Here is a 12,922-nt window from a genome sequence, read left to right on the forward strand (position 1 = left end):
TCGATTATTCAGTTTGATTTCCTTTTGGCATTTAGAATATTAGATTGAGATCTTTGTCTGAAGTAGTTTGAAATTGATTTATCTTTTCAATTTCAAACCATAGAATAATCTTTGTTTTGCATTTGAATTTCTAGAGTCAATGAGTTGTTGAGAAATTGTTTATTTCTACAACGATTAGTTAGGATTTAGGATTAATTACCTGCATCCCAATCTCTGATTGTTATCGCACAGACAATGCTTACAACCTTGAAATAGAAAGACGAATCCTAGGTTGACATATTAATGTAGGATTAAGATTGATTTATAAAGTCATCTTAGTGCACCAACATTTTGGCACTATTTCTCGAGAGGTTGTCAAGATAATAGTTAATTTATATCTCTGAAGAGAATTGGGTATTGAAAATGGGAGGTAAGAACCTGCATACACAACAATAAGAAAAACTTGTTCCTAGTGCCCGCTCTCAGTAGATACGCAGAGGTTGTGTAGGTATGAATGACTAGGAGAAGAAAGATACCAATAGATCATAAATCAGTACCAAAAACCACCAGAGCACAGGGACCGAAAACCCTTGGAAGAATGACCTTTATAGAAGAAATCATTCGGAGAGTTGAATCTTAGGTGTCAGTAGGACCCCGGACAGTATCTGGAAAGGGCTCTACTTTGGTCCCTCAAACAATAGAATCACCAACTACAGCTTATGTCAAGATCCCTAGCAAAAATGAAGGATCTAAGTAGATTTTTCAAGATACAAATAATCTAAACTTTAGGCCTTCATAAGAGGGAAAGTCATGTAATTTGAAAGAAGGAGAGGGAGAAACTAGTGGAGCTACTAAAGAAGACCCATAGCCATCTGAATTAGGATCTCCTATGACCCTGGCTAAAAACGAAGTACCTAAAATCCCAGATCTAAGTAGCACAGTAAAGCCCCTTCGAATTTTGAATACTCCATCTACCCAGATAACACCTCCTGACCAAGAAATCCCTGAAGATTATTGGCACATATTTGATCAAATGGAAAATCAACCACCTCAAGGTCAGACCTCGACGTTGGAATATCCTATCGTCGACCCAGTAGCCAATGCCCCGATGAAGGTCATTTCTTTACAAAATATCTTGACCTTTCACAGGATGACCTCAGAGGATCTGGATGCTTTTCTATTTGAGTTTGATGTCCTGTGTAGAGGATATGACTACACCATTGATCCTCAAAAATTGAAGTTGTTCCCCTCTACCTTAAAGGGAGCAGCTTTGCGATGGTTTATGGGTTTAGGTGGAAGTACCATTAACTCCTGGGATGACATGAAGAATGCTTTTCTCACCAAGTACCAGGACTACTGTAGGACTAGGGATCTAAAGGATGAAATATTCAAAATTTCTGCGAAAGGACAATGAAACTTTAGAAGAATATGTTGAACGGTTTCAGTATAATTTGCAGAGATCCCCCCACTCCACATTACCAAAAGCAGTCTTGAAAGCCATTTTGATAAAGGGAATGAGAGAAGAATGGGTAGAAACTTTAAATCTGATGGGGAAAGGTGACATTTATCAAGAGGAATATGATGAAATTTTCCGATTGTGTATTAGGTGTTCGCGAGGCAGTACACGCATTGGACTAGGAGGGTGAGATTCCATGACTAGAGGAAGTAGAACTCCCAGTGGAGGCATGATGAGAACAGAGAATGAAAACCTCTTAGAAGATTTCAAGACAAGTGTATTGGGCACACTAGCTACACAGATAGATATCTTACATGCTAGACAAAGACAAGCTAAGGCAGAATAAACGCTATCCATATTCTATCCATGCTGCCGAAAAAAGCACAGTAAAAGAGAATGTCCTTTGGACATGATTCAGACATGCTCTATATGCACCAATGACCATGCAACGGATCAATGTCCATCTCTTCCTGGATAAAAGTACTGTTCAAAGAAGCTGAAGAAGTAATAGAGCCAACATACTTAATGGCTCAGTCAGGTATGCCACAATACCCTTCTTTGTTCTTTCCTATGCAATATAATCAACAACAAAATCTTAGAACAACATGGCAAGGTCAACCACCCTTCTCTGCCTGGAAATCCCAACAATATTGCATGTCACCCTGGCCAAACCAACCCTTCCGAGGAGTTGGCTAGCCAAATTTGTGTTGGAAATAATACTGAAAGCGGGGGGGTGAATCAGTGTTATAACAATCTTTTCAATTCACACAAAAACTTGTATACGCAACTTCAGTTAGAGAAAATGGCATGTATACACAACTTTGGTTAATGAAACTCATGTATAACTTGCAGAATTATAATTATAATTATTCTTCAGATGTTGATCGTTAGTCTGTGTGTCAGAACCATATAAATAGTAACCAGAAAAATAGAGCAAACAGTCACACAAAAGAACACAAGATGTAAGGTGGAAACCCAATGTGGGTGAAAACCACCTGCTGCAATTTGTCTCTATCTTCTTTCAATTAGAAATTTCTTTTACAGTGATTTTGTACTGGTGCAGTCTTATACCAGTACGCAGGCTACTACCCGCAGAAGGCTACAACCTTCTCTCATTCTCTAGCTTCTCCTGGAAGGGAGCTCCAACCCCCCTTTGCTCTTGTACTAGCTGAGGTACTAGTACGTAGGCGTTGACCTACAGAAGGCTTCAACCTTCTCTTTTCTTCCAGGGACCACGTTTCATAAATTTTCAGACTGGATCCATGAATAACATCAATTATACATCAAGTATATCTGCAACAATCAATCTCCTTTGTACAACCCAATATAGAATCAACCAAACACTTCTCAGAATGCTGTAACCAGAAAATAGTAACAGTAACCAAACACCAATTCTGAACCCAGAACACTGCAGCTATAAATAGAAGTAGCTAAAGCATATTTCATGAAACGTACGCTACTTCACTAAGCAGAAACCTGTGTACATATGCAGCTGTATCAATGCCAACCAGCGTATACGCTTTCTTCAGTTGCTGAACCTGCGTGTATACGCGCCTGTGCCGCGCCGAACCTGCATACAGATCTATAAAAGACAATTCTCCTTTTTCAAGTATTCAGACATTATTATACCCAGTTTATCAGATTTATAGATCTAATCATGCGCCAAATATAACAGATCAAACATCATATAATGATACTACTATTCAAGCCTTAAGATCTTGATTCATCAATAGAACTTATCCATCTTTAGCGCTCAGGTTCCTCCTTGGTTCAGATTCAGCAATGCACCATAAATCAATCACCAGTATTTCAGATCTTGCTCCTCTTAAGATATTCAACACTTCAGTTGATGCCCTTGCCAAATCATCTCCTTCCCTTTTTATACTTAGGCCTTACTCAAACCATGGTCCAAAACCATTGAGAACCAATACTGGGGACCCAATACCTGGGTTCAACACTTTGGATGCAATACCAAGGACCATAACCATAGGTTCAAATATGTCGAGCTAAATACCATGGATTAAACATAATTTTTCCCACATGTACATGCTTTTTCGTTGCATGAAAGTGCATGCATATGCATACTCGTCTTTTGATCGGTGATCCCACATGTATACATGACTTTGCTAAGATGAACCTGCGTATACCTCATTTTCTTCCATTCTAAGAGCCTGAACTGTGATCTACCATTTGAGTGAGTTACCATCAAGGACATCATTTATGTCATAGAGCCAAACCTGTTCCAAACCTGTGTCATAATGCCAACAAACTCCCCCTTTGGACTTGATGGCAACCGAAAGTCACTCAAAGTCATTCTTCCCCTTTGACATCAAGGGAAAAGGGTTATACTCCCCTTGGGTCCATGCTAAAATCTCTACTCTGCTATGTTGTTCAAGCTCCCTCTGGCCTTTAGGCAAGGTCTATAAGAAGATGTTCTATAAAAGAAACATGAATTTATACATCATAAATGACCTTCCTATCACCAAGGACTCATACATACATCAATTTCCCATCCAAATGGGAATATATCAGAATTGACTTATCCACCCAACCAAGTGGGGATACATGATAAAATAAGAGCATTACATCATTCATCCTAGGCATACAGGGGAAACCAAAAAAGGCCGTTAGATGACCTTGATAAAAGAAATATAAGACATAGAGACAAAATATCTACAACAAGACTCTGATAGTTATCAGCAACAATTGTCAGTCATTATTCAGACCAACATCCATATTCTCCTTCTACACCCGTTCCACCTGAAATCAAACCAACTGTGAATTTGAACTAATATCTTCTAAGATAATTCCAACAATGCAATATTAGAAGAATATATGCTCCCCCTGAACCTGTGCCAGATGGTCTCTGTCAGACCCATAGTAGACTCTTTACATCTTGAGCCTGTCCCCACTGCTTTTCTTCAAACCAACATATACGTGACTGTACCTTAATAAACCAATGTATGTACACGGATCCTCCTCATTCAACTCGTGTACAACTGCTTTTCTCTGAAACAGACAAGATTCAACAGCAAGATGATGCATCAACTACCCCCAGCTTCTGTCTGAGGTATTCAAATGTCTCCCTGGGCAGTGGTTTGGTGAGGATATCAACAACTTGTTCCTTAGAGGGGACATACTCCAATTTGACCTTTTGTTCAAGAACTTTTTCCTAGAGAAAATGATACTTGATCGGTATGTGCCTTGTCTTTGAATGCATGACTGGATTTTTTGAAATGCTGATTGCACTTGTATTATCACATAGAATGGGGATAGGTGGAGTACAAGTGATTTTCATGTCTTGTAATGTTTGCATCATCCAGAGGAGTTGTGTGCAGCAAGATGCAGCAGCTACATATTCTGCTTCAGCTGTAGATAATGCAATTGAACTCTGTTTCTTGCTGAACCAAGATACTAACCTAGGACCCATGAAGAATGCACCATCACTAGTGCTTTTTCTGTCATCCACACTTCATGCCCAATCTACATCTGTATATGCATGAAGTGTGAGATCTGTACTTTTAGAATTCAATTAGCCATAGTTTTGAGTTCCTTGAAGATACTTAAAAATTCTCTTAACTTCCTGAAGATGAGTTTCCTTTGGATTTTACTAAAACCTTCCAACTATTCCTACTGCATGCATAATATCTGGTCAGGTACCTGTTAGATAGAGCAGACTACCAATCATGGATCTATAGGTTGGTTGATACACTGCTGTTGATTCATTATCTGCGCTGAGGCTGCATCCTGTTACCATAGGGGTACATACTGGTTTCGAATCCTCCATCCCATATTTCTTCAAGATCTGCTTGAGATACTTGGTTTGTGATAGAAAAATGTTGTCTTTGTTTTGTTGGACTTGTAAACCAAGAAAATATGTGAGCTCACCAAGCATAGACATTTCAAACTCTTTTTGCATCACCAAGGAAACAATTTGACTCATGTCTTCTTCATTGCTACCAAAGATGATATCATCAACATACACAATAAGAATTAGAAACTTATCATTGTCAACTTTTATATACAGATTGCTATCTGTGGAACCTTTTGTGAAACCTTGTTGATGGAGGTACTTATCCAAGCAATAATACCAAGCCCTGGGAGCCTGTTTAAGGCCATATAGAGCCTTTTTGAGTCTACATACAAGCTTTGGATCATTTCCAAGGATAAACCCATCTGGTTGCTCAATATACAATTCTTCATCCAAGTCTCTATTTAGAAAAGCAGACTTCACGTCCATTTGAAATACTTTGAACTTCTGAAAGCTAGAAAGGGCAAGGAACATTCTTATGGCCTCAAGTCTAGCAACTGGTGCGAAAGTTTCTTCAAAGTCTATACCTTCTTGTTGCGCATACCCTTTACAAACAAGTCTTGCCTTGTTTCTAATCACATCTCCATTTTCATTCAACTTATTTTTGAAAATCCATTTTGTCCCTATGACATTCTTATCTTTTGGTGTAGGAACCAACTCCCAAGTGTTATTCTTTTCAATCTGTTCAAGTTCTTCCTCCATGGCCTTGACCCAGCATTCATCTTTGCATGCCTCTTTTACATTTTGTGGTTCGGTGGAGGAGAGCAATGCTAGATAGCTTGAAGCTTCTGAAATGGTTCTTCTTGTTTGTACACCTGCCTCTTTCTGCCCCAAAATTTGAGTTTCTAGATGATTCTTCCAAGGAAAATTTTAAGGATGGAAAATTTTCTTGAAGTTTAAAAAATTGGCGAATCTCACTAATCCCTAATATGCAAATTATAAATGTTTATTGATATATTTGTAAAATTAATCAAATTTATAATTATTTTATATATAGTCTCTATATAATGTTGGCGATTTTTAAGGTAAAATAATTTTATATTCTAAAATTTGGGCGAATCGTCTTTTATAAAATTGGAAATTGGCGAATCTTTTTTGTGGAAAAATCATGGAAAATTAGCCCACTGGGCAAACATTAGCCCCTAAAATTTTCCATGGATTCTTCTAAAGGTATCTGGATGGAGTCTTTTCTTCTATCCTTATCTGTTCTTCTGGTGCCTCATGGGTTTCTTCTTCGTCATGAATCTGATTTGATGTTGAAGGATAGTCCTCATCATCTTCGAGATCTTTAGATTTTACTTGCCTAGGAGTGTTTCCTTCTTCATCAACCACTACATCAATACTTTCAACAATTTTTCCAAGTCTTTTATTGTAACACTTATATGCTTTGCTGTGGGGAGAGTAGCCAAGTAGAATTCCTTCATCTACTCTAGGTTCAAACTTGCCAAGATTTTCATCAGTCTTCTTAATGTAGCATTTGCTTCCAAAATTTTTGAAGTATTTTACCTTGGGAGTCTTACCATACCAAAGTTCATGAGGAGTCTAAGTGTTGTTTACGCGGACATTTGTCTTGTTAAGAATAGTAACTGTAGCAAATGCGGCTTCACCCCAGAAGGTTACGGGAGTTCCAGATTCATCAAGCATAGGATGAGCCATTTGTTGAACCGTTTTGTTCATCCTTTCCACTACTCTATTTTTTTTAGGAGTCCTTGCAACAGAAAATTCCCTTCTTATTCCATGTTCTTCACAAAAATCGAAAAATTCATCTGAGGTAAATTCCCCTCCTCGATCAGACCTGAGGCATTTGATTCTGTGATCTGATTCGTTTTCCACCAAGGCTTTGAATGATTTGAACTTTTTGAAAGCTTCATCTTTATGCTTCATAAGCCCTATCCAACACATCCTGGAAAAGTCGTCAATAAACAATATAAAGTATTCTTCTCCTCGAGGTGACCTTTTCCTAGTTGGACCACATACATCAGTATGGACAAGTTCAAGTGGCCTGCTAGCTGATCCTTCCTTTTCAGGGAAATTAGCTCTGGTTTGTTTACCAAACTGACATGATTTGCATATTGTATTGTTTGGAATTCTAATGTCAGGGAGATCATGAACTGCCTGATATTTGCATGCTTTCCTTATCTGAGAGAAGCTAAGGTGCCCCAATATTTTGTGCCATAGCCAGTGTTCATCATTCTTGCTTAAATAGCATTGTTGTTGTCCTCCTTTGAGTACATATAAATTATTTGGAGTTCTTATGCCTTTGATCATTGTTTCTCCTGTATCAAGGTCACGAACAATACATCTTTTTGATTGAAATATTACCTCAGTTCCTTGATCACACATTTGACTGACACTCAATAGATTATGCTTTAAGCCATCAACATACATAACATTTCCAGCTTTGACCTTCTCTTTCAAATGAACAGAACCTTTACCTTTTATGAATGTTGGGGTGTCATTTCCAAATGAGACCTTCTTTTCCTTTTCTAAGGCACTATATGACTGAAGTTTTTCCTTATCACCTGTCATATGTTTCGAGCATCTGCTGTCGATGTACCATTGGTTTTCCTGTCCTTCCACATATAAGGCTACCCCACATCTTTCTAGTCGCGGTTCTTTCTTTTTCCATGTTTTGGGATTCAATGAAGTTGGCTCCTTTGTTTGCCGAAACCTACTCCTGCATTCAGAATCTTCATGACCGAAGTTGTTACAGATAGAACATTTTATTTCATTTTCGAGAGCAGAAAAGTTATTGTAGGTTCTTTTCATGATTCCAGTCATACTCCTTTGTTTTTGAGCTTCTCTAGTCATCATGGTATTGTAGGCAACACATTGAGCAGCTTTGTGATCAAAGTTATGACAAGAGAAACATTGGCCATTGAAGAAATTTCTGTGATTATCAAACCTACCAACCAACTGATTGTAGTTTCCATTGACATCCCTTCTTGAGGCAAATTGAGAATGATTTACCTGTGGTTGATTGAAGCTTATGTTCATCCTTGAAGTAGATTTCCCTCGATTTACTTGGTAATCTTTGTTCATTCTTGAAGCAAATGGTCCCTGATTTACCTGGTAATCTGCATTATGATTTTGCTATCAATTGTCAACCTATTCACTTCTCCTTGCTGCATCAAGATAACTTTTCGAGGTGGATGGCTCCTGTGCTTGAGACGTTTCTTCAGAATATCCGAGACCTGTCTTGATTAGAGGAGAACGTTGTACTTGGATATTCTCATCTAAAGTTTCAGATCCTTTAGCAAATTTAAGATTAAGAGCTTTTGTTTTCTCAATTTATTTTCTAAGTCCCACAATTTCAAATTCTAACTCTTCATTGTGTTTATCTCTTTCAGCAAGTTGGAATGTCAAAGTGTTTATAATCATTTTCTTTTCTTCTAAACAAATTTTGAGTTTAGAAATTTCTTCATAAAGATATTCTTCATTTATAGCATCCAAGAAGTCATCATCTTCAAAATCCATCAAAAGTCTATCATCATTACCTTGTTCATCTTCATCACTATTTGAAAGTCCATCACTGTCTTCATGTGTATAATAGCTCTTCTTACTTACATTCTGTTTTCTGTTCCATCTGACAGGTTCCTTACCTTTGTCTAGTTTATCTTTATGAGGACACTTTGCAGCATAGTGACCGACTCTTCCACAAGCAAAACATTTGAAAGGCAACTTACCTCTGAATCTTCCAGTTCCCCGTTGAAGGTTCTTGACAAAGTTTGATTCTTCTTCTTCTTTAGACATATATCTTGACTCATTGTAATCTCCTTTTCCTGAGGCTTTGAATGCGGCTTCTCTCCTGTCTGATGGTCCCCCTTTTCTCATTTCGTAAGCAGTTAGAATTCCGTGCAGCTGGGACATGGTAAGACTCTGTAGATTCTGCTTTTCTTCTATGGCAGAAACTTTTGAATCAAACTTAGAAGACAAAGATCTTAGAACCTTTTCAACCAAAACAACTTCTTTTATTTCTTCACCCAAGTTCTTCATACAATTTACAATCTCATCTATACGTAGGAAATAGTTAGCCACACTTTCATCATTGTGCATTCTGAGACTTTCATATTGAATTCTAAGAGTTTGTAGTTTTGCTCCTTTTACTTGATCATCTCCTTCATAGCTCAGAACAATCTTATCCCATATTTCTTTTTCGGTTTTGAGCTGCATAACCTTGATGAATTCTAATTGAGATAGACTCCCCAATAGAGTATTGACAGCCTTTGCATTTGTTTCATACTTCTTCTTAGCAGTCGTATCTGTAGGAGTTGCTGATGGAAATGTGTATCCTATTTCCACAATATCCCAAACTTCTATACCAAGAGATTGAAGATAGGCTGTGATTCTTACCTTCCAATAGATGAAATTGCTCCCATCAAAAATTGGTGGCCTGATGGATGCCTCTCTCTCGTAGTTGCTCATGATGATAGATCTTCCTTCAAGCGGTCAAGCTTCTTCTGAAGGACCTGCTCTGATACCAATTGTTGGAAATAATACTGAGGGGGGGGGTGAATTAGTATTATAAAAATCTTTTCAATTCACACAAAAATTTGTATACACAACTTCAGTTAGTGAAAACGACGTGTATACGCAACTCTGGTTAATGAAACTCGCATATAACTTGCAGACTTATAATTTTAATTATTCTTCAGATGTTGATCATTAGTCTGTGTGTCAGAACCATATAAACAGTAACCAGAAAAATAGAGCAGACAGTCACACAAAAGAACACAAGATGTAAGGTGGAAACCCAATGTGGGTGAAAACCACCTGCTGCAATTTGTCTCTATCTTCTTTCAATTAGAAACTTCTTTTTACAATGATTTTTTACTGGTGCAGTCCTATACCAGTACGCAAGCTGCTGCCTGTAGAAGGCTACAACCTTCTCTTATTCTCTAGCTTCTCCTGGAAGGGAGCTCCAACCCCCCTTTGCTCTTGTACTAGCTGAGGTACTAGTACGTAGGTGTTGACCTACAGAAGGCTTCAACATTCTCTTTTCTTCCAGGGCCCACGTTTCATAAATTTTTAGACTAGATCCATGAATAACATCAATTATACATCAAGTATATCTGTAAAAACCAATCTCCTTTGTACAACCCAATATAGAATCAACAAAACACTTCTCAAAATGTTGTAACCAGAAAACAGTAACAGTAACCAGACACCAATTCTGAACCCAGAACACTACAACTATAAACAGAAGTAGCTAAATCATATTTCATGAAACGTATGATACTTCACTAAGTAGAACGCTGTGTACATACGCAGTTGTATCAATGCCAACCAGCGTATACGCTTTCTTCAATTGCTGAACCTGCGTGTATACGTGCCTGTGCCATGCCGAACCTGCGTACAGATCTATAAAAGACAATTCTCCTTTTTCAAGTATTCAGACATTATTATACCCAGTTTATCAGATTTATAGATCTAATCATGCGCCAAATATAACAGATCAAACATCATATAATGATACTACTATTCAAGCCTTAAGATCTTGATTCATCAATAGAACTTATCCATCTTTAGCGCTCAGGTTCCTCCTTGGTTCAGATTCAGCAATGCACCATAAATCAATCACCAGTATTCCGGATCTTGCTCCTCTTAAGATATTCAACACTTCAGTCGATGCCCTTGCCAAATGATCTCCTTCCCTTTTTATAGTCTTAGGCCTTACTCAAACCATGGTCCAAAACCATTGAGAACCAATACTAGGGACCCAATACCTGGGTTCAACACTTTGGATGCAATACCAAGGACCAAAACCATAGGTTCAAATATGTTAGGCTAAATACCATGGATCAAACATAAATTTTCCCACATGTACATGCTCTTTCTTTGCATGAAAGTGCGTGCATATGCATACATGTCTTTTGATCAGTGATCCCGCGTGTATACGCGACTTTGCTAAGATGAACCTGCGTATACCTCATTTTCTTCCATTCTGAGAACCTGAACTGTGATCTACCATTTGAGTGAGTTGCCATCAAGGACAACACTTATGTCATAGAGCCAAACCTGTTCCAAACCTGTGTCATAATGCCAACAATTTGACAATGCTCTGCCCCCTTCTGGAAAAATTCAGCTAGTAATCCTTACCCTTCATAGTGGGCTGCTTCCACCTTACAAAACCTGAATTAGTCTCAAAACTGGCAGCTCCCTATTGGGATGAACAATCTACCCATGGGAACGGGTCCTCAACCTCAACCCACATTGTCAGGACCATTTATGAACCTTCAGCCTTCAGTATGCCCCCAATTTCTAGCTCAACCAAATTCGAATCCTAATAATAGACCAGTTCAATATGTACAAATTCTTGAGAATTCAAATAATGACACAGAACTAGTAGAATGCAATGAGCTTCAGCTAAGGTGAGGGCACATTATTACTACAAAAGAAAATAAAGAGACTGAAAACGAAAAACAAACTGCAATAAATCCTTTGACTATGATTACCACGGAAATAAAACAGGTAGAAGACATAGTCAAGCAGTAGAATCCCGATAAAATTATAATTTCTTCTCCCCCATTCCATGAGAGACTAGCGATAACTAAACCTTTTGTTTATCCTGATTTCAATATCTTTGGGGAATTGAAAATTTTGTGTATAAAGATTCTGCTCCTCCAGGCCATACAAGGCATCCTAATTTATGCAAATACAATTAAGGAATTATGTGGGAAGAAGCCTCGGAGGAAATTAAAAAATCTACCAACAATACATGTGGTAGTAACTTTATCTGATTTTCTTTTGGGTAAAGAAGCACTGATTAAATATGAAGATCCAGGAAATCCTGTAGTAACAGTTCAGATACAAGGCTACATCTTTCCAAATACAGTAGTTGATCTTGGGGTAGCCATTAATATTCTAACTGCTGAAACCTGCAAGGTTCTGGGCATTACAACTTTGGAACACACCTCAACCTTATTAGAACTTGCCAACAGATCAGTAATTAGACCTGAAGGAACCTTACAGGATGTGACTATTTTCGTCGATTCCTGGGAATATCCCATGGAATTTCTAGTCATCAACCCAAGAAGTAGGCTATATGGACATCCTTTGGTATTGGTTCGACCTTGTTAGCAACAATAGATGCTTATATAGGATGTTGTGCAGGAAACATGACTATCACTCAAGGAAACATTGTGAAGAATATTGTTTTGTATCCCCCAGCTAAACCAAGTCTACTTATTGTAAGTACTTAGTTACACCCACCCAGATGCCTAGAAGAAAAAATATTCTCTCCTCTCACACTGGAAGAAGCTCTTGAATTTAAGAATCAAATGGAAGATGATGTGATTAACAACTTCATTAATAGACAACTTTCAATGAATAACCCAACATTCCAAGTGTTAAAGTCCATCCTTAATAATGAAGCATAGGGAGATCCCTTGAGGGACGTAGATCATTAGCATATACCAACGACTGTTGTTTATAACAACATTCTAATTGAGATTGAACCAGGTAAAACAATTAACATTAATGGTGTTAGGGTCCCACCCTAACCCCCTTATTTATGTAATGGGGTCACGTCATAGTCAAGAGTCAATAAAGCCCATATTAATAATTGTAAGTGGTTAATCCATAATTAATGACGGAATCACAGTTAGTTGCAAATGGGCCGTAGTATTAGATAGATGGTATTAATAAAACCCACGGTATTGGCCCGTGGTATTTCA

This window comes from Pinus tabuliformis, chromosome Q (assembly GCF_031772625.1).
Source record: "Pinus tabuliformis cultivar Carrire ecotype Pingquan chromosome Q, CPIR1, whole genome shotgun sequence".
NCBI lineage: Eukaryota > Viridiplantae > Streptophyta > Pinopsida > Pinales > Pinaceae > Pinus > Pinus tabuliformis.